General features: G+C 32.8%; 1 long non-coding RNA gene and 1 pseudogene across 1 annotated transcript; both read right to left on the bottom strand.

Moving 5' to 3' along the window:
* Positions 1-9672: 9672 nt before the first annotated feature.
* Positions 9673-11037, bottom strand: LOC145109813 (uncharacterized). The gene is made up of 2 exons (XR_013709228.1): positions 10847-11037; positions 9673-10068 (listed from the first exon to the last, which is right to left on the bottom strand). It is a non-coding gene; the product is annotated as an uncharacterized LOC145109813 (long non-coding RNA).
* A 262-nt stretch (positions 11038-11299) lies between these two features.
* Positions 11300-19466, bottom strand: LOC145104606 (uncharacterized; annotated as a pseudogene).
* Between the last annotated feature and the right edge of the window lie 1246 nt (positions 19467-20712).

Raw genomic sequence — 20712 nt, 5'->3', positions numbered from 1 at the left:
TAATCTGATATGTTATTGTTATTTTGCTTATTAGTTGATATTCTAGAAAAAAGTTTAATAAGTTGATGTTTCATAAGTTGATATTCTAAGTATTCAGATATGATTTCATATGTCAGTTCATAACTTTATTTTATTATATGATATATTGTTTTATAACATTGAAGTCTAATTGTTTACGATTTATTTAGAGTTTATGATATAGGTTTATTGTATATAGGTTTAGCTATTAATTTTAGAATTTTCTAAGATGTTATAGGTGTCTGAACGATAGTATAATCTTAGATGTTATTGCTATTTTGCTGATTATTTGGATATTGAAGAAAAGTTTAATAATCTGATGTTTCATAAGTTTATATTGTAGTTATTCTAATATGATGTCATATGTTACTTCATAACTTTATTTCATTAGATGATATAGTGTTTTATAACATTGAAGTCTAACTGTTTTTGAATTCTTTTACATTTATGATGTAGTTTTATTGTCGACAGGTTTAGCTATGAATTTCAGATTTTTAGAAAATTCAATACCAAAGAGTCGAGGATAAAGGATTCAAAGAAAGTTCTCAAACAAAGTAACATTATGATTCCAGTGAGGACCATATGTGAGTTATTTCATGTATTATGTTAATTATTTATCTTCTGGTATAAATTTAGTAAAAAGGTTTTTTCAATTTTGATATTCTACGTATTCTTATTAGTATAATCTAAGTTCAAATGTTATTGCATTATTTAGTTGGAAGTTATAGTACAAATAGAGTGATATGGGTTTTGCTATCTAAATATTCTGATTTTGTCTAAACTGCTTGATTTGAACATTTTCGTGAAGTAATGTGTAATATTCAGAGAGCATTTGATATATTATGCAGTTATGTGAAATATTTTAAAATTATATCTCATATTCTAATTTCAGACATTTTGATTTTGTTGGAAACAACTTTCTTTCAAACTTTTTGTTAAGTAATATGTATTATATTAATTTAGACATCTTAATTTTGTTGAAATAATTTGTTTTGAACATTTTTGTTAAGTAATGTGTAATATATGATTTTAAACAAAATGAATTTAGTTGGAAACAACATGTTTAGAACATTTTTAAAAATTTATTGTTTATATCCTAGTTTATTATTTGTAACAAAATTATGGTTTATTTTTTTGATGCAGATGAGATAACGAAATTACCAAATCAAGGGAAAATGAGTTTTTGATCCTAAAGAAAAGAATGTATGACAAGGTCTATAAAAATCTGTAGTTCATGGTGCCTCGTCAGATAGCTCATCAACTGATCAAATACACGCCAATAAAATATGAAACAAATATATATGACAATATAGTTGTAATTTTAGAATATAAGATGTATAATTTTGACATTCAATTTGTGTTATGTATTTTAAAGAATAATAGATGTAATGTTATAGTTTATGTAATGTAATGTTAGTAATATTCTATGTGTTATGTTATCATAAGTATATGTATAATAGAATAATACCTAATTAAAATTTGGCTTGTTTAATACTCATTGATATGCTATTATTTTGGCTATTCTAACTATTTAACATTTAATATTGTGTCTGTGTGTACTATTCTGATAATAAAGTGTAATATTCTAATATTTTAATGTGTAAAATGAAATTATATTATGTAACATTCTAATATTATAAAATCTGATCGACTAAAGCTTCTTAACTTGGCATAGGAAGTGATGCAGTGAAATGAAGATTGTTGATCGAATTGATAAAATATTTGCAAGAATTTAATGGTTAATTAATTTGGAGTCTTTTTCTCTTTGAATATTGGCTATATTTTCTATTTAACATGTTTGGTAAATAATAGTTATGGTTTGAATGTTTGAAGATTGATGAATATTTAATAAAACAATATTGTGGTTGAACAATAGTTATGTTTTAAATGATAATACATGTAATTTTGTAGTTTATGTCGTGTAATTGTAGTAATATCTTTCACATATTAGACGAGTTTAAAATTAAAGTCTCTATGTAAAATATTCCATCAGAATAATATTGTATGTTTTATGTTATAATAAGTATATATATAATATTTTAATAGAATAATTTCATGTGTTGTTTGTTATCTTTAATTGATGTTCATGTCTTTTTTAGAATTTAAGTCACTATTCAAGGTAAATTTTATAAGTAGAGTGTATGATGTTTAAAATCATTAGAATGTTGTAGTTTATGATGTATGATGTTTATAATCTAATAAAATAAAGTTATAGATTTTTATAATCTATATGTATAATATTTTAATAGAATAATATTCTGTGACATTCTAAGTTATATGCAATATATTCTAATACAACAATGTCTAATTAAATTTTGGCTTTTTTAATACTCAATGATATGATATTAATCTAGTTATTCAAAATATTCAATATTTTTATAATGTGTTGTTAATATGTAATATTATGAAGTTATTTGTAATATAATGAAATTTAAGCGTAGTATTCTAAAATTATGTTGTAATGTGTACAGTTAACTTACATTATGTAAGATTGTAATATTAAATATTATATGAAATATTATGTAATATTCTGAATTTATAATTTATAGTGTTATAGGAATATATTGAATAGTCTATAGAAAAAAATTGATTTATAGAAATGAAAAGTTTATAATGTTAATGTGTAATAATCTGAAAGATTGTAATATGATGTAATATTATATTATAAGATGAAATATTCTAATTCAGACATCATTCCCTTCAACTGTGTAGGAAACCAAATAATATGTAGGAACCTAGACTAATAAACATTTTAAACGAGTGAGAAACATATAAGTTTATAAAATGAAATGAATACTTTTAGGATATACTTCTCTAGAAGTTGAAACGTATTCTAAAAACCTCATAGATTAAAAACCAAATTTCAAGTTTGTATTATAAAAAATATATCACAAGGTTATAGTATTTACTAATATGTTGTTAATTGATACGTAATATTATGAAATTGTATGAAATATTCTGATATTAAAGTGTAATATTCTAAATTGTGTTATAACATATAAAATGAACTTATATTACATAAGATTCTAATGTTATATCTAATATTCTGAATATACATACCATTCTAACAGAACAATTTAATTAGGTTGTCTATATTCAAGTTACAACTTAATATCTTATAGAATAATGTTATAGGATGTTTGTATATGTAGAACATTCTAAATAGAATGTAACACTAAATGATTATATGAACATCAAATATTGAACTAGAATATAACAATATATATGTAAGAAAATTAAAATAATGCACGGTTTATTTGTAAATACCAATGTAAAAGTAAAAACTTAGAATATAGTGTTATCGTTTTATTCAATTACTTCAAATACATCACTTGAAACCAAACAAAAAAAATAACAACACCCCACTACATTGAATGAGACACTCCAGGAAATTATTATCGAGTCACATTCTCTACAGTTTCATTCAAGACTTACCTAAAAAGTTGTAATGATAGAAAACATGAAAGTTTTAGCTAATTTCATAATTGTATGTATCACTTTACACTGTGAAAGGGATGAAAGGGGTTTGATGGGTATTAGGATATATATCTGCTGCAATAACAATGTTTAAAGTTGCACAAATGTAGAGAACAATTTCATCAAGAAAGAAATAAAGAGAGTGCTAGGAGTAAATTAAACCAACATCCTCATTACAGATTTCGATTCTAAAGATGAACCAAGTCATCATCATCCATCAACTTCTTAGCCACTTTAACTCTTTATGGACCAAGCACCATTGAAACCAACATGTCAATATGCTTCTTGAAGTTCTCATCATTAATTAATGGTGGCAAGATATGGATGATATGCTTCTTCCAACATATGCACTGAACATTTGCATCGATGACAGTTATATGTCCTTCAATCACTGAAAAAAAAGAAGTACACCAGTCATCACTAAGTTAAGAAAAATCAGCTTGGAATTTGGGGTCAATATCATTAAATAGTAACAAAGTTTAAGGGTGGGAAGGAAGGAGTGATATATCAGACTCTACATCAGACTCTTTATTCATTCAAGACTTTCATCAAATAGGTAGAGTGCATGTATAATGTAAGAGAATTGGCTCAAGAACAATAATAATTATGTACATACCTCATTGATTTTATAGAATTAGAACAAAATAACACGAAGATACGTTGTTTTTGCTTGCTTATCTTCATTTAATATGTGCTCGAATGCACAGAAAAAACCAAAAGCTTGAAATTGATAATCGATGGCTGAAATCAAATACTTGAAATGATAATAGATTTAAGATGAAGTTAAATGGATAAAACACCTGATTTGAGAGTAAACTCGAAGCATCAATCTGATGGAAATCAATATCAGTTGATGATTGATTACCAATGTTGATGAATGGCTAAAAATCGTTGATCTAAAAGCGATGAAAACTCAGGGGAAGAAAACTCAAACCTTAATCAATTGATGAAATCATGATGTAGAGTAAAAAGCACAGCTTGAAAGATCGTTAGCAATTGTTGAAGATGAAGATTAGCAGAAATCGACTGAACACTTGAACTTCTACCTTGGATGAAATCGATGATCACAGAGCTAAAATCGATAAAAAACTTGTAATGAATTGTTGGTGTCGATAGATGAACATAAACCTCAATCACTCAAATCAAAGCAAATAGAAGATTGATTAGCGTGAATCGAAGATTAAGGAATGTTGATCGATTAGTGTGAATTGGTAGAAAGAATCGAAGCAGTTGGGTTTTGTGATAACGTGAAGATAACAGATCTGATGATCTAAAATTTAACCTAGTGACTAATCTACCCCTAATTAACTAATCTTTTAGAATAATTAGTGTTAATCACGTTTTCTTATGAGCCACAAGATCAGTTTTGATGAAAGGCACAAATTTGGTCCCCATGTCTCACAAAATATAGGTGGTCTCAAATGAACATCTATATATATATATATATATATATATATATATATATATATATATATATATATATATATATATATATTTCCAAGTAAGGTGTCACTCACAAAATTACTATTCATTAGCTTCTATCGCTCAATCCAAAACACACAAAGTCCAAATCAAGATAGAAGGTTCATAGAATACAATATAAGTTATGAAATAGAGTAAATTATACGAATGATCCTAATGGTTTTGGGTAATTTGCGTGTTTGGTCTCTAACTTATTTTTTTAACTCGGAAGGTCTTTATTATTTGTTTTTGTTACGCTCTTAGTCCTTGTTCTACCTAAAAAACTATTATTTAAATAGGAAATAATTGTGGGATAGGTAAGGTAAAGTGAGGGGGTGAGGTTTGGGTGTGTTTATTTAAATAAATTAACAAATTAAGGGAAAAATAGTATTTTTTTTAGGTAAGACAGGGACCAAGCGCGTAACAAAAATAAACAGTAGAGACCTTTCGAGTTAAAAAAATAAGTTATGGACCAAACGTGCAAAATTACCCTAAACCATAGGGACCATTCGTGTAATTTACTCTATGAAATAAGCATTTTCTTGAAAATAGCAAGTTTTATTATGCTAATAAAAAATCTCATATTTACATTTTCTCCCCTAAATAAATTTTGATTAAACAATTTTTACCTTTTATAATTCTAAAGTTAAATTATGGATGTTTTTAAGTTAAGATTTTGATCCCTTACTATATTTTTAAGTTATTTTTTTGGTCCCTGATTGTTTTTATAGTTTTTATTTTTATTAGTATTACATTTTTATTTAAACATTATAAACTTTTATGGTATTTACTATGGTATTAACTCGTAAAACTAATACGTTCAAGATACACTTTCAAACTTTATTTTTTGTCTGCCTCTTCCAACATAATTGTTTGGTTCGAAATCTTATCTTATATTTTTTTGCTCCGTTTTACACGTAACTCCTTTGCTAAGCGAAACACAAAAATATAAAAATAAAGTTATGATCGAAACAGGCTTGAAGGTTTAAATTATGTTGAAAGTTGTCTAAAAATTTCTCTTACGATACCTTATCCATGTTGCACTGCGTTTTTCAACTATCGGGTTTCTGCAACATCGTGTGGAGGGTCAAAACCCTATATATATATTAATTACCAAATATGGTTTGTGAGAGAGTTACTATTCATTAACTATTGCATTTTCAAGAACCAAAACTACTAAACTTAAATAATATTATAATTGTTAAAAACATTTGATACAAAATATAAATAAACTCCAATTTGGAAATATAACTTTTGATTCTTTTTATAGCAGACTTTTATATTTATATTTTTTCCACTCAACTAATTTTAAATTAATTGTTTTCTCCGTAATTTTTATGAAGTTATGTTATTTGTATTTTGTAAATTGTGATTCTGGTCGCTTATTATATTTTAAAGTTATATTTTTCGTCATTATATAATTTGTTTTTATCGTTTTCATTTTGATTAATATTAATTTTTCGTCATTATATAATTTTTTTTTATAAAGCTGGATCTGTAGAGTTTGATAAACGAGCAATTTAAGTTTTATGAATGAGAAACGATTAGTTACTGATCATTTGACTCATTTTAGAAGAGAATTTGTGATGCCACAGAAGCTTATTGTAACAACCCAATTTTTCAAAAGATTTTTTTTTCATTTTTAACAAATCAAATATTTACCACAAACCATAAAATCCCCAAATACAATTGTTTTCAATTTAGTAACAATAACAATTTTATTCCAAAACATCAGAGTGTCCTACAAACGCCTGAGAGAGAGTGCACGCCGCGCCATCAAGCCTTGCCTTTGCCCTTGGGCTCAGCTGTACCTGAAACAAATCCACAAACTGTAAGCTAATACTTAGTGAGTTCCCCAGAGCATACCCCACACACAATCCACATAACACATATCATATTAGCTATAAAATCTACATATATCACATAATCCATGCATACATCATATAAGGAAGTCATGGAAACCCTCTAATGTCTTACACCTTGTGCCACTGGAACCCCCACGTGGTCTTGACTACCTGCCATGGGAACCCCCACATGGTCTTCCTGCCATGGGAACCCCCACATGGTCTTCTCTACCAAGCAAATACAATGCAAAACTAAACATGAAATTATATACTAGGATGCCATGGAAACCCTCCAAGGTCTTATACCAAATGCCACGGGAACCCCCCAGGGTCTTCCATACAAATGTCATACTAACATAACGTATAGTCAATCGACAATCCACATATCATAACATGGGCCGGACTTGGTGCCTTAGACCCATTGGTATGGTGAGAAGCCTCACCTCTCGAGTGCTGAACTGACAAGCTAAGATCAGATATATCCCACACACTGCTCCTCCTCAACTGCCTATAACTAACATGTGATTAACTTGTCACAATCCCGAAATATCATAATTACCCTCAATGTCAACCCTATTCAAAGTCAAGGTCAAAAGTCCATGTTGACCTCAACTCGTCGAGTGCATCCAACAACTCGTCGAGTTAGCTGAATAATTCTTCAACTCGCCGAGTCACCTAAGTGACTCGTCGAGTTCATCAAATGTCCAGAAAGCCTAAAGTCCATTCTGACCAAACTCTAATCCTTCACTGCACTCATTCAGAAGCTCGAGACGGGTAAACCCTACCCGACTCGTCGAGTCAACTAAGGGACTCGACGAGTTCCTTCATTCCCTTTTATGTTCAGCCCTTTTTAGTGGGATCTAAGGTCCCAAACTTCAGATCTAACCTCACTTTACGTGCATGCAAGGTCCTCCAAGGCTAAAACATCAAAACTAAGCTTCCTACAAGGTTTTAGTGCATGGAAAGGGGCCAAGCTGTATAAAGTGAGCAACTTTATGTCATTGGGGACCTAGAGAGGTCCAGATCTGGAACCATATCCTTGTGATAAGTCCAGATCCGAGTTTGACCCCATTTTGCACCCAAAAGTGACCACATCCTTCCATGAAATGAGATCTAAGCAAATAGAGATCAAGGTGGTAACTTTTTACCTCTAAATGGATGCTCACAACCAACAGATGCTGGATCCCAAGCGTTCTCCTCTCTTCAAGCTCCTCTACCTTCAAGTTTCCTTCTTCAAAGGCACACGTTTCACTCTCTAAGGCTCACAGACACTCAAGGAAGCTCAAATATGCGGCTAGGGTTTCGTTTCGGGCTGTAAGGACGATGAGGGAGGCTACAAATGAGCCATAAGTCCTTTAAATAGGGTGCAAACCCCTGAAAATTAGGGTTTCTCTCTACAGCGCCTACTCGTCGAGTCGGGGCCTTCCGACTCGTCGAGTAGCATCCAAATCCCGTGTCCTCATAATAGTCTCTACTCGACGAGTTGGAGCACCCCATCTCGCCGAGTCCATGCACAAAACCCTAAAACTTAGATAAATTAAATAATACCTGGAACAGGTGTTACATTTATGAGAATCTTATTGAAGCATTTTGGGATTTTTTATGTTTCTGAAAGAGTGAAAAGGTTTAGTGTGTTCTTGACAGAAGCTTATGAAGGTTCTGGATTGATTGAGAAATGTCCATTGGTTGTTTGGAAGGAGAAAGTTGTGAGTCTTACTGGTTATAGAGGAAGGAAGAAAAAGATTGAAACTTTTGATGATTTTGATGATTTGAAGGATGATGATTTGTTTGAGAGTGATTCTGATGATGAGAAGACTATTCGGATTGATCAAGAAGATGATATGATGAGTAGTGATGTTGAAGATGGATTGATTCCAGAATGTTCTGAGATGGATATTTCAGAAGTTCAGAAAGCTTATACAGAGAAGTAAACATTTGAAGGTCAGAAATATTGTGTGTATGTTTTTTTTACTTATCTGGTATTTGACATAGTTTTAGCATACTTCTTGTTACATTAGCTTAAGCTCATTCGCTTTAAAGTGATTAGAGATAACATTGTGATGGTATAACATATTAATTTTATAACCATTAAAAACCATTTAGTCAAACATATGTTGAGATAAGTTGTTGCAAAGTTTTTTTTTTTTAGATTGAAGGAATAGCGTATGAATGGTTGTCTTTTTCTTTAGATATATTAACTTTTGTGGGGAGGAATTTGCAATTTCATTTCTAAATATAATAGACACTAAAACATTAGCTAAGTGGGACTTGACGTGTAAAAAAATAAAAGATTTAATCAGACATTTGAAATAGTTTGTTACTATAAAAGAAGAAAGACTCACATTTTTGCAACAAGTGATATCTGTTGGTATTTTGCAAAAGAAATATAAAAAAATAAATAGTTATCTCTTGGTAATTTTATTTAAAAACGAAATGACCTAATTTCATATAATCCATATTATATTTTTTTTTTTGGAAACGGCAAACGAATTAAATGGAGCCTACTCGCAATATTTCAACGAGCACCCCGGGTTCGAGCTCCTTTACAGGGCAAACTCAGCCCCCATAGGGATTTTCAGGGAAAAATTCCCCATATGTGGCACCACAAGAGGTAATTTAAGGGAATAGAACTTCCGACCTCACGCTCCACATGGATATAAAACCCGGTGCATCAACCCAGCTAGGCTGGACATATCCCCTGCATAAATATGTATAAACTACAAACGCAAACAAACATTACAAAATGGTAATATTTTTTATTTTCTGATAATAATTAAATCAGAATTCATTTATGCACCATTGTTTCCAAAAAAAAAAGACAACAATATGTAAATAAGTAAGTCCCAAAAATTATTATGTACTAAAAAAAATGTTAGCCAACATCAATATGATTACTAGTGATCATTTGGGATTTAATCACTTTATAATGATAATGTTACAAAGCTCGAATCCCGTATATACTGATTCAAACCTTGGGATGACATGAAATGTAGTTCACAAAAATACAAAAAAACAAAAAAAAAAGTTCAAAAGTGTCATCGTAAGCACAAAATATTTGTCGCATCTTTTGGCTAAAACCATAGATTTGCTTTAGGATCAAATGCTACATAACAACATTGGTCGAAAGATTCTCCTCATACGTATCTTCTCTTCGTACATTTGTGCCACTTTTCTGCCCTTAAATCTCATCATTCTCCTTTGTCCTTTTGTTTTTTTGTAGCCTTTGGAAAACCTCGAGTTGGCTTGGCCTTTTTCGTAATTCATTTTCCTAAATGAATAAAAAAATCAAAATCAATTAATAAAGTGGTAACACCTGTAATTATATCATATATTAAGGGTGGACAGAGTTGATGGCGTGGTGTGGCGGTTTAAGGGCGGGACCGCCGGTGATCCAAGCATTGATACCGCCGAAGTGAAGACACACGAGTATACTAACCCCACCCCCCCCCCCCCTCTCAAGCTTTATCACTTGTACAACATGCTACATCACTTGTACTCTATATAGTTTTGTATGTGTTTAGTTAGTTTGTGAATAAATTTTGTATGTTTTTAATATTTTCTAAATTAGTTTTGTATAACTTTAATTAGTTTGTAATTTTGTATTTATTTTAAAATTAAAAATTGAGTGTGAGTTTTCATGTGTTTTTAGATGAGATGGTGGAAATGAGCGGAGAGAAAAAACTAACGTGACACTATGTAACAAGTCAGTTTGTAGGGATAGGAAAAGTGGGTTCTCTCCACCCTAATAGAAGTAGCCTTGTGATGACATTGTGTGATTGAGGAGTGAAATTTCATATAGGAGTTACAAGGTTTAAACCATTATAGTACTAGTATTCTGTGATTGATCTTCTACGTGGGACCCTAGGGTAAGTTGATGTGAGCCGTTTAGATGGTGATTTTTTTTATTTTTTATTTTTATTTTTTTTAATACTAATAGAAGTATAGTAAATCAACAGATTTTACCAACGTAAAATGTACCTTTACACGGTCATGTATTAGTTTTAAATCAAAGACAGAATAACCAATAGATAAAAAAAAAGTAGTACCTCTTTTGATGGTTCTTCGTGGAAGGGCTCCTCTAATATCTAATGCTTCTGATAATCATCCATATGTTGGTTTATAGCCTCTCAATCACTTGTATTTTTTTTTTTTGCAGAAAAATAGAGAAGGAAGATGAAGTATTTTTCGTGTGTATGTAGTGAATGGAGAGAGAACAAATTTTCAAAAGTTGTGACTAAGTTACAGTCACACGTTTTCATTCATAGCTTTTTATAAACAAAAAAACAAAGCATTTAAGCTAGACAACTACTTAACTACTACTTGGTTTTTTCAACTACAATATTAAAGAAACATAAATGATAAAGATGGCTTGATAGTCAAACTAGAGTAGGTGTTAATAATAAACAAATGGACAGACAAAGAGCACGCCTGCCTGCTGTGTCATCTGCTTCTTCTCCTTTTTATAATAAATATTATGGATTATAATAATATTTCCCCCCTTAATCCATAATTTTTATTTGCTTCACTCCCAATAAGTTACACATTTCTTCAAACTTTTTGCTTGCCATGGATTTTGTGAGAATATCTGTCTTCTGTTCCTTGCTGCTCACGTGCATGACTTTTATGTCCCCATTCTCAACACATTCACGTATGAAATGAAACATTGTGTCTATGTGTTTGCTTCTCCCATGAAACACTGGGTTCTTTATCAAATCTATGGTTGATTTGTTGTCAACATGCAGCACCACAGGACTAACTTTCTTTCTTGTTAACTCGCTAAGCAACCGACGAATCCATATCCCTTGGCACGTTGCACTTGTCGTCGCCATGAATTCTGCTTCGCATGAGGAAAGAGCTACACTCCTCTGTTTTTGCGACGCCCAAGTAACCAGATTTTCATTAAGATAAAATGCCATTCCTGATGTGCTGCGTCTGTCATTTACGTCCCTTGAAAGATCACTATCTGTGTACCCGGTTACAATGTCTTCTCCATTCCCCCTGGTGTACTTTAAGCCATAATCAATGGTTCATTTGATATATCTCAGAATATGTTTCACTGCTTGTAGATGCTTGACTGTGGGTCTTTCCATGAATCGACTTACAATCCCGACAACATAAGAAATATCAGGTCGAGTGTGTGTAAGATATCTTAGACCTCCAATAATGCTTCTATACTCCGTGGGATTTACCGGGTCTCCCTCTTCATCTTTCGTTAGCTCTAACTTGGGTTCCATTGGGTATTTACATGAGTTGCATTCAGCCATGCCTGCCTTCTCCATGATATTTTTCGCATAAGCTATTTGCTTTAGAGTAATACCATCCTTTTGTTGACCCACTTCAATACCCAGGTAGTATGACAATGAGCCAAGGTCACTCATTTCAAACTCCTGTTGCATTTGTTCTTTGAAGAGCTTCACCTCATTACTACAATTTCCTGTAATAATCAAATCATCGACATACACCCCAACTATTAAGAGCTTACCATTCTTCTTCCTTGTGTAAACTGCATACTCTTGTGGGCATCTTGTAAATCCCAAATTTTTCAGACATTTGTCCAGACTAGAGTTCCAAGCTCTAGGAGCTTGACGAAGCCCATACAAAACTTTTGACAGCTTGTATACTTTTACTGGTTCATTTTGATTCACAAACCCCTCCGGTTGAGTTACATAAACTTCTTCTTCCAAATCTCCGTTTAGAAATGCAGATTTTACATCAAGGTGGTGAACAATCCATCCATTTTTACCTGCAAGGGCAAGCAAAATACGTATTGTTTCAAGTCGTGCAACTGGTGCAAAGACTTCATCAAAATCTATCCCGGGTTTCTGAACATAGCCCTTTGCTACCAACCTCGCCTTGTGCTTCAAAACTTTTCCTTTTGGATCCTTTTTCAGTTTGTAAACACACTTGAGACCAATGGGTTTTCGACCTGGTGGGAATTCAACCAGATTCCAAGTTTTATTTTTTTCAATGGCTTCCAGTTCACTTCTCATTGCATTTACCCAATCAACATTCTCACTAGCCATGGAGTATGACACAGGCTCCTCACTATCATGCATGAATAAAAGTTCGTCACACTCATCATAAATATAATCCAATGAACGATACCGTATCGGGGCTCCTCCACCTGTCGATTCTGATTTAGTACTTGCAGAAGCATCTGAACTGGTCGAACTTGAGGGTGTAAGTGTAGAGGCTTGTGCACTTGTCTGTTGGGTTTGTTCTGGTGCAGGACTTTGCATCCAGAGTTCATGTTCCTGGTTGCTCACATCTTCATAGTTATCTTCTGAAGAGTAGCCTTCAATTGTAAAAGTTGCTCCTGGTGTACTTCTAAACAAATTTGACTTTTCCCATGACCAAGCTTTATCTTCTTCAAAACATACATCCCTACTGATGCATATTTTCCCTGTGTCTGGATCAAACAATCTATATGCTTTCGTTCCTGTCTCGCATCCTAGGTGCACCAAACATTTGCTTCGATCATCAAGTTTCTTAAGATGACTTCTTGTTGCTCTTGCATGAGCAATACATCCAAACACTCTTAAGTGATCAACTTGTGGCTTTATTCTAGTCCACATTTCATAAGATGTTGCATCTTTTAAGGCTTTTGTGGTCACCCGATTAAGAACATAAACAACATGATGTACAGCCTCTCCCTATAACGTTTCTGGTACATGCATGCTCTTGAGTATACTTCTTGCCATCTCTACAACAGTGCGATTTTGTCTCTCCACCACTCCGTTTTGCTGTGGAGAATATGGTGCCGTGTAGTGCCGGTTTAGACCGGTTTCTTCACAATACGTGGTGAATTGTTTAGACAGAAATTCACCACCACGATCTGTTCGAAAAGTCTTTAACTTTTCACCAGTTTCAGTTTCAACTGATATCCAGAACTTTTTGAAAACACTGAAAGCTTCATCCTTAGTCTTCATCATATATATCCACATTACTCGAGTAAAATCATCAACTAACAACATAAAATATCGGTTACCAGCAGGTATGGGTGGTGAAATAGGACCACAAAGGTCCCCATGTACTAGCTCAAGCCTCTATTTTGCCTTGAAGCTTGCTTGTGATGGGTATGATTTCCGTGTCTGCTTTCCCACTAGACATCCCTCACACAACCGTGTAGGGTTATCTATCTTTGGTAGTCCACAAACTAAGTTCGTGTCTGACATTTGTTTGAGGGCAGTAAAGTTAACATGACCCATTCGTGCATGCCACAACCAAGTTTGTTCACAAGTTTCTCCAAGCAGACATCTAGACCCAACTTCATTCAAAATGATTTTATAAAGACGATTTGGAGATTGTTTTACCTTCATGAGTAGTCTCCCTTTTACATCATGAACCCACATAAATGATCCATGTATCAAGATCCGGTCACCATTCTCTGCTAGTTGACCCAAACTTATGATATTATTACACAAGCTTGGGATATAGTACACATCTTGCAGTTTTCGTTGCTCTCCATTCTTGCATTGGAATATGATAGAACCTTTCCCTTCTATACGCACCTTGGACCCATCTCCAAATTTTACATAACCCTGAGTTGTTTGGTTAAGATCATAAAACTTATCTTTCTGACCGGTCATGTGGTTACTTGCTCCATTGTCTAGATACCACACATTTGACTGAGTTGTTTCATCACTTGCTAACTTCAGTTTTGGTGTCACTTTTTCTTCATTCAGGAACACCTCCTCTATTGCTTCATTATTGTCAAAAGAAGCCAATAATAATGCCGGTTCAGCATGATCTTGGGTCAGATTTGCTTCATGGTTCCTTTCACGTCTTGGGTTTCTACACTCTGAGGCATAATGCCCAAATTCTTGACAGCTATAACATTGGAGTTTTCTCTTGTCGTGACTGTTAGATGGCCCACGATTTCCTTCTCGTTGTTGGTCAGCTACGCCTCTTCCATGGCCCCTTCCACGACCTCTTCCATGGCCTCTACCACGGTTGCTTTAGTTATTCCATCTACCACGACTTCTTCCACGACCTCGTTGATTGCTTGGACTGTTATGGTAGGATCTGTGAGAGGATTTTGAGTCCTCTTCACTTTGCTTCTTGTTTCTTTCAGACCACTCTTGGTGAGTCAATAGAAGCTTCTTTTCTTCAACTTCACTGTGCCCTCGGATTCTCTCATCGTGAGCTTTCAACCTACCAACAACTTCTTCAACATTCATCTTATCAAGATCCGCAAATTGCTCAATGGTTGATGCAATCTGCAAAAAATTTGATGGAACTGGCCGTAGTAGCTTCTTCACTACATAAGCTTCCTCAACTTTGTCTCCTAAGGCCCGAACATTGCTTACAATATTGTTTATCTTCAAAGCAAACTCGTCCACTGTCTCCATCTCCTTCATACTTAGAACTTCAAATTCTGCTTTTAACGTCTGCACCCTTGCTGTCTTTACTCTATCAGCCCCCATGTACATATCTTTTAGAGTTTCCCATGCTTCCATTGCTGTTTGTTTCTTAGCCAATGACAACAACATGTCTTCTAGAATTCCTTGATAGATGGATGCAAGTGCCATCTTATCTTTTCTAACTTCAACTACATCTTCCGGTTTACTGGGCTCTACAGCTTCCCAAACACCTTGTGCTTGCATGAACACTTTCATTTTAATGGCCCATGCAGCATAATTGTTTCTTGACAGCATAGGATAGTGCAGTGTAATCTGCCCATCTTTCTCGTTCCTTGACGAATCTCCCATGGATGCAGATCGGGGTTGATATTTTGGCATAAACTTGGAGCGCTCTGATACCAAATGTTGGTTTATAGCCTCTCAATCACTTGTATTTTTTTTTTTGCAGAAAAATAGAGAAGGAAGATGAAGTATTTTTCGTGTGTATGTAGTGAATGGAGAGAGAACAAATTTCCAAAAGTTGTGACTAAGTTACAGTCACACGTTTTCATTCATAGCTTTTTATAAACAAAAAAACAAAGCATTTAAGCTAGACAACTACTTAACTACTACTTGGTTTTTTCAACTACAATATTAAAGAAACATAAATGATAAAGATGGCTTGATAGTCAAACTAGAGTTGGTGTTAATAATAAACAAATGGACAGACAAGGAGCACGCCTGCCTGCTGTGCCATCTGCTTCTTCTCCTTTTTTTATAATAAATATTATGGATTATAATAATACCATAGAGGTGTCTATGGATTGACCCTTTGATTCAAATCCACGGATTTTAGACCTTTCAACAAAGAAATACTCCTGGGAAGATGACTTATGCATGTACCTTTTACATCTAACAGTTCTAAAGCTTCTAAATCTCCCAGTTTCTCGGGTAATTCCTTAAGTTGATTACATCCTTCAAGTAAAAGCTGTTTGAGATGCTTCAACTTACATATGTTGTCTGGAATTTCTCTCACCTTGCTAAATGATAGATATAATCTCTCCAAACATTCTAATCGCCCAAGATCCTCAGGTATGTTTTGAATGAAGTCACAATGTTGAAGATGGAGAATTTTTAGATGTTTCAACATACAAAAGCTTTCTGGTAGATGTTTAATAAGTGTATATGATAAATTTAACCAATATAAACATTCTAAATGACCAAGGTTCTCGGGAAGTTCCTCTATGGCACACTCCTTGAGGTTTAGATGCCTTAAATGTTGTAAAATACAAATGCTTTCTGGAAGACTCTTCAGATCTCTGCAAGAACTGAGATCTAGAGAAACAAGATAATGAAGATTTCCAATTGATGAGGGTAGTTCTTCAATATTGTTCTTTGAAAGATCTAGGGAAACAAGACAATGAAGATTTCCAATTGACGAGGGTAGTTCTTCAATATTGTTCTTTGAAAACTTAAGCTCTCGTAGGTCTACAATTAGATCCGGGAACTCCCACAAAGATAATTCATTTAGATCAAGAACCTCAACTGATTCTAACCGCTTGATAAATTAGAGAGATCTCAATCTCGTACAGAAATCTAGATTCAAGTACACTAGATTTTTCCCACATCCAGTGGACACGTGAACTTCTACCAAATCATCACATGCTTCAAGTATTAACCTCTCAAGATTCGGAGCCATCCCAAGGTCAAGGGTCCTCAACTTTGTAAAACCTAGGTCAAGGATTCTAAGCTTGTTGAGAACCTGTTGCAAGCAAACAAAAAAATGAATATTGGTTTGGTTTGAAGGGATAATCAGTCTCCACAACTTAACAATGTCGCTTAAACAATGGTGTAATTTATGAGTAGATTAGAGTATATGTGTGTTGCCGTTCTAGAAAAAACTAGGTAAAATGCACAACATTATTATGGAAAAGAACATATAAATCATTATTTTTACCTTTTGTTCTCCTTTCCAAAGTTTTACGATTCCGATTAAACTCATGTCAAGCACAACAAGATTATTTGCTTGAAACGTTTTTGGTAAATAATTATAAGGGTAAGCTCTCCAACAAAGATATCGTAAAGCTTTTGGAAAGTAGTGGCTAACTTGATCAAATTTCCAACCACCAGTAATCCAACTATATTCAGAACCATAACACATGTCATCGACATGCAGGTGAAGAGCCTTAAGTTCCTTTATTTTTCCCAGACCTCTCATAATAATTTCAGGAGGAAGTTCCTCTGATATTATTATAGATTTTGTTGCTTCAGTGCCCTACGATCCAAAAACATTAACCATCAAACTTATGTTATATGTAATGAAAATGATTTAGGTTGTGTTTGATACGCTATTTGAAAAGCTAGTTTATAAGCTACTTTAGTGGTCTCACAAAACGCTAAATTGCAACAAGCTTAGCTTATGCATGCCAAACACAACCTTATATAATTTTCTATAGCACAAGTATCATGATCCTTACCAAGTCATTAGCCAATACATCTTCAATTTCCTCATGAATAAACAACCGGCTATGTCTTCTTGGATCATCAAGGTGCAATCGACGAACAATATTCCTTCCCATTTCTTGTAGATGATCATGCATGTGCAAGAACATACTTGAACTAGTTATGAGAGATTTTTCCTCAAGAACTCTTAAACCAATTCTAGCATGAAATCCACAGCTTTCAAGTATTCTCATTGCATCCTCCTTGAACACATCTTTTAGTCCACATGCAACATCAAGGAATATTTCCTTGTAGTCATCCTCTAGTGCGATATAGCTTAACTTTAATTTTTCCAAAGTTTCCTTAAGTGGAATTCTTTTGAGTCTTTTTAGTGCATCCCTCCATTCAAGCTCATCTTTCCCACAGAGAAAAGAACCCAAAACTTTGATCGTTAAGGGAAGACCAGCAGCATAACGTACAACTGCAAGTGATAGCTTTTCATACCCTTTAAATAGAAGTACTGTACCAAATGCATATCTATTGAAAATAATAATGGCTTCTGCATTAGTTAATAGATTGACATTATGAATCAGATCTACTCCATGTGCCTTCAACAACTACTCATCTCTTGTTGTAATAATAATTTGACTTCCAAGCTTAAAGCAATTAGTCGCCCCAGCTAATGCCTCAAGCTGACTTATATGATCTATATCATCTAGACCAGAAGAACTTTTTTATGGCACAACCTCTCACTTAACATTTTTCTCCCATCATGCACACTATTTACAGTGTAGCCTTGATAATGTAATATGTCTGAAATGATTTGTTTTTGCAAAGACTGCAAACCATGCAATTTAGAAACTTCCCTAACGTTCTCAACAAAGCTTATACCATCAAATTGAGTTGATACTTTATCAAAAATAGATCTAGCAAGAGTTGTCTTACCACTACCTCCCATTCCCTTGATCCCTATCATTCGAACAACATTCAAATTATCGATTTGTAAAGACGACTCTACATCCTGCACTCGATGATGCATGCCTATTAAATTTTCATCGTCACTGAAATGAATGGAACGTAATTTCAGCAAAATCTGTTCAACAATAATTTTGATGACTTTAGCTTCATACTTGTAGATTAGAGAATATTCAGTTAGCTTGTTGAGGAAGATCCTACATGAAAAATTAGTTTTGGATCTATGATCTATCACATACTCACTTAAATTGAACACTAACATACACATACATTATTTTTCATCTATCGTCAGGACTTTGAATTAGGATTTGATAACACAACATGAGATGCTAGTGATAACCCTTATACTGTTATACATCCTAGTCTACACGTTGGTTTGAAAGAAACAAAATGAAAGAATATTACAAACATGAGGAAGCAATTACCCATTAGCAGTGTCCTTCAATTCCCACCCAGCTAGATTGGCTGCTTCATTGAGAGCCTCTCTCCATTTCACAGTAGCCTCTTCCATTTTATGTATGGATAAGGCTTCTGCAAATGCTCCATTTGGTTTTCGGACTTCAGAAGGTTCCACATCATAGAACACAGGGTAAGCAGACTGCTGATCATTCGATTTTTGGCACTCCATAATCTTGACAAGCTCCCTTAAGCACCAAGATGAAGATGCATAGTTCAGTGAGAAAATAATAATAAAGATTTTTGAGTCTTCAATGGACTTCAAGAGCTCTTCATCGATCTTTTTTCCTTTCTGGAGTCTTTCATCATCCTTGTAGGCGTGAATTCCGCTCCACTCAAGAGCAGCATATAGATGATCAACAAAGGTCTTACGGGTGTCTTCACCTCTGAAGCTCAAAAAGACATCATATTGATAGCTCTTGTGGATGGATAAAGTTGAAGAAGAAGCCATTGAAGGTATGTTTGACATCCAGTGAAATCAACTCTTTGTTGGGGGAAGTTTTTACTAAATGACAGAAAAGAGAGTAGACATGAGATGAAAAATTCTCATACTAATATAATGCTTAAAATGTTAACCACACATTTAGATCTTGACTCTTACAAGAGGCATCATGTGCAAAAATGTCATACAATTGATGCATATTAAATTATTAATTAAGCATTTCTATAAAGTCAAACATACAATGTCATCACTAGACACACTTATTTTTTTTATGAATCACGAACATTTAATTATACAAAACTAGACGAATTCTCGCGCGTTGCGCGACGAAGATTAAAAATATATTGTTAAAATATTGAAAAATATATGTTTAAAATGGTTATGTTATTGACATTAACTTTGAGATAATATTTTTACACTAATTTATATATATATAATCTCAATTATTTTGAACAATAATATTCATTGACATCAACCCACATTCCTCATTAATAGAATTAAATATAATTATCTATTAAGTATTATTTTTAACAATTATTATTATTGATTAATTATATTTTTAATTGTTATTCATTAATTTTAAACAACTTATTATTAATAATAAGTTAAAGAAGACTTTTAAGAAACACTTAATATTATTATTAAAATGTGAAACATACACTAAATAACAAAATGATAAGATAGACAATTTGCATTTAAAAAGAGACTTGCATGGATAATATGACATATCCATGTAATTTGATTTTATTATTTATAATTATTGCTTATTAATTTTAAAACTACTTATTATTATTAATAAGTGAAAGAAACTTTTAAAAAGCACTTATTATTATAATTAAAATGTTAAACATATACTAAAATATAAAGTGATAAGATAGACAATTTGCTCTTTAAAAAAGGCTTACATGGATAATATGGATAATATGACATATCCATGATTTTTAATTAATTATTGTTTTGAAGCAACATGAACATACAAACATGTATATAATAGTTAATTAAATATTATATATATCACCTTCAATAACATATGATCGATAACATGAATCTAATCTAATTTACATTAAAATTTCAACCACAACATACAATGATATTCTTAAAAGAATACTTAAATCAAGAAAATACAAAAAATAATTAGTATATAACAAACTTACAAATTAAAAACTTCAACATAATAACATGACTCGAAAAATTGTTCAAAGCCCTCAAACCAACACAAAAAACTTTAAACTTGTTTTCTTTGTGAATTTTGTAT

This window comes from Lactuca virosa, chromosome 4 (assembly GCF_052849685.1).
Source record: "Lactuca virosa cultivar CGN04683 chromosome 4, Lactuca_virosa_CGN04683_v6, whole genome shotgun sequence".
NCBI classification, from domain to species: Eukaryota; Viridiplantae; Streptophyta; class Magnoliopsida; order Asterales; family Asteraceae; genus Lactuca; species Lactuca virosa.
The sequence above is the reverse complement of the archived record's forward strand: the minus strand, read 5'-3'. Positions and strand labels throughout refer to the sequence as shown.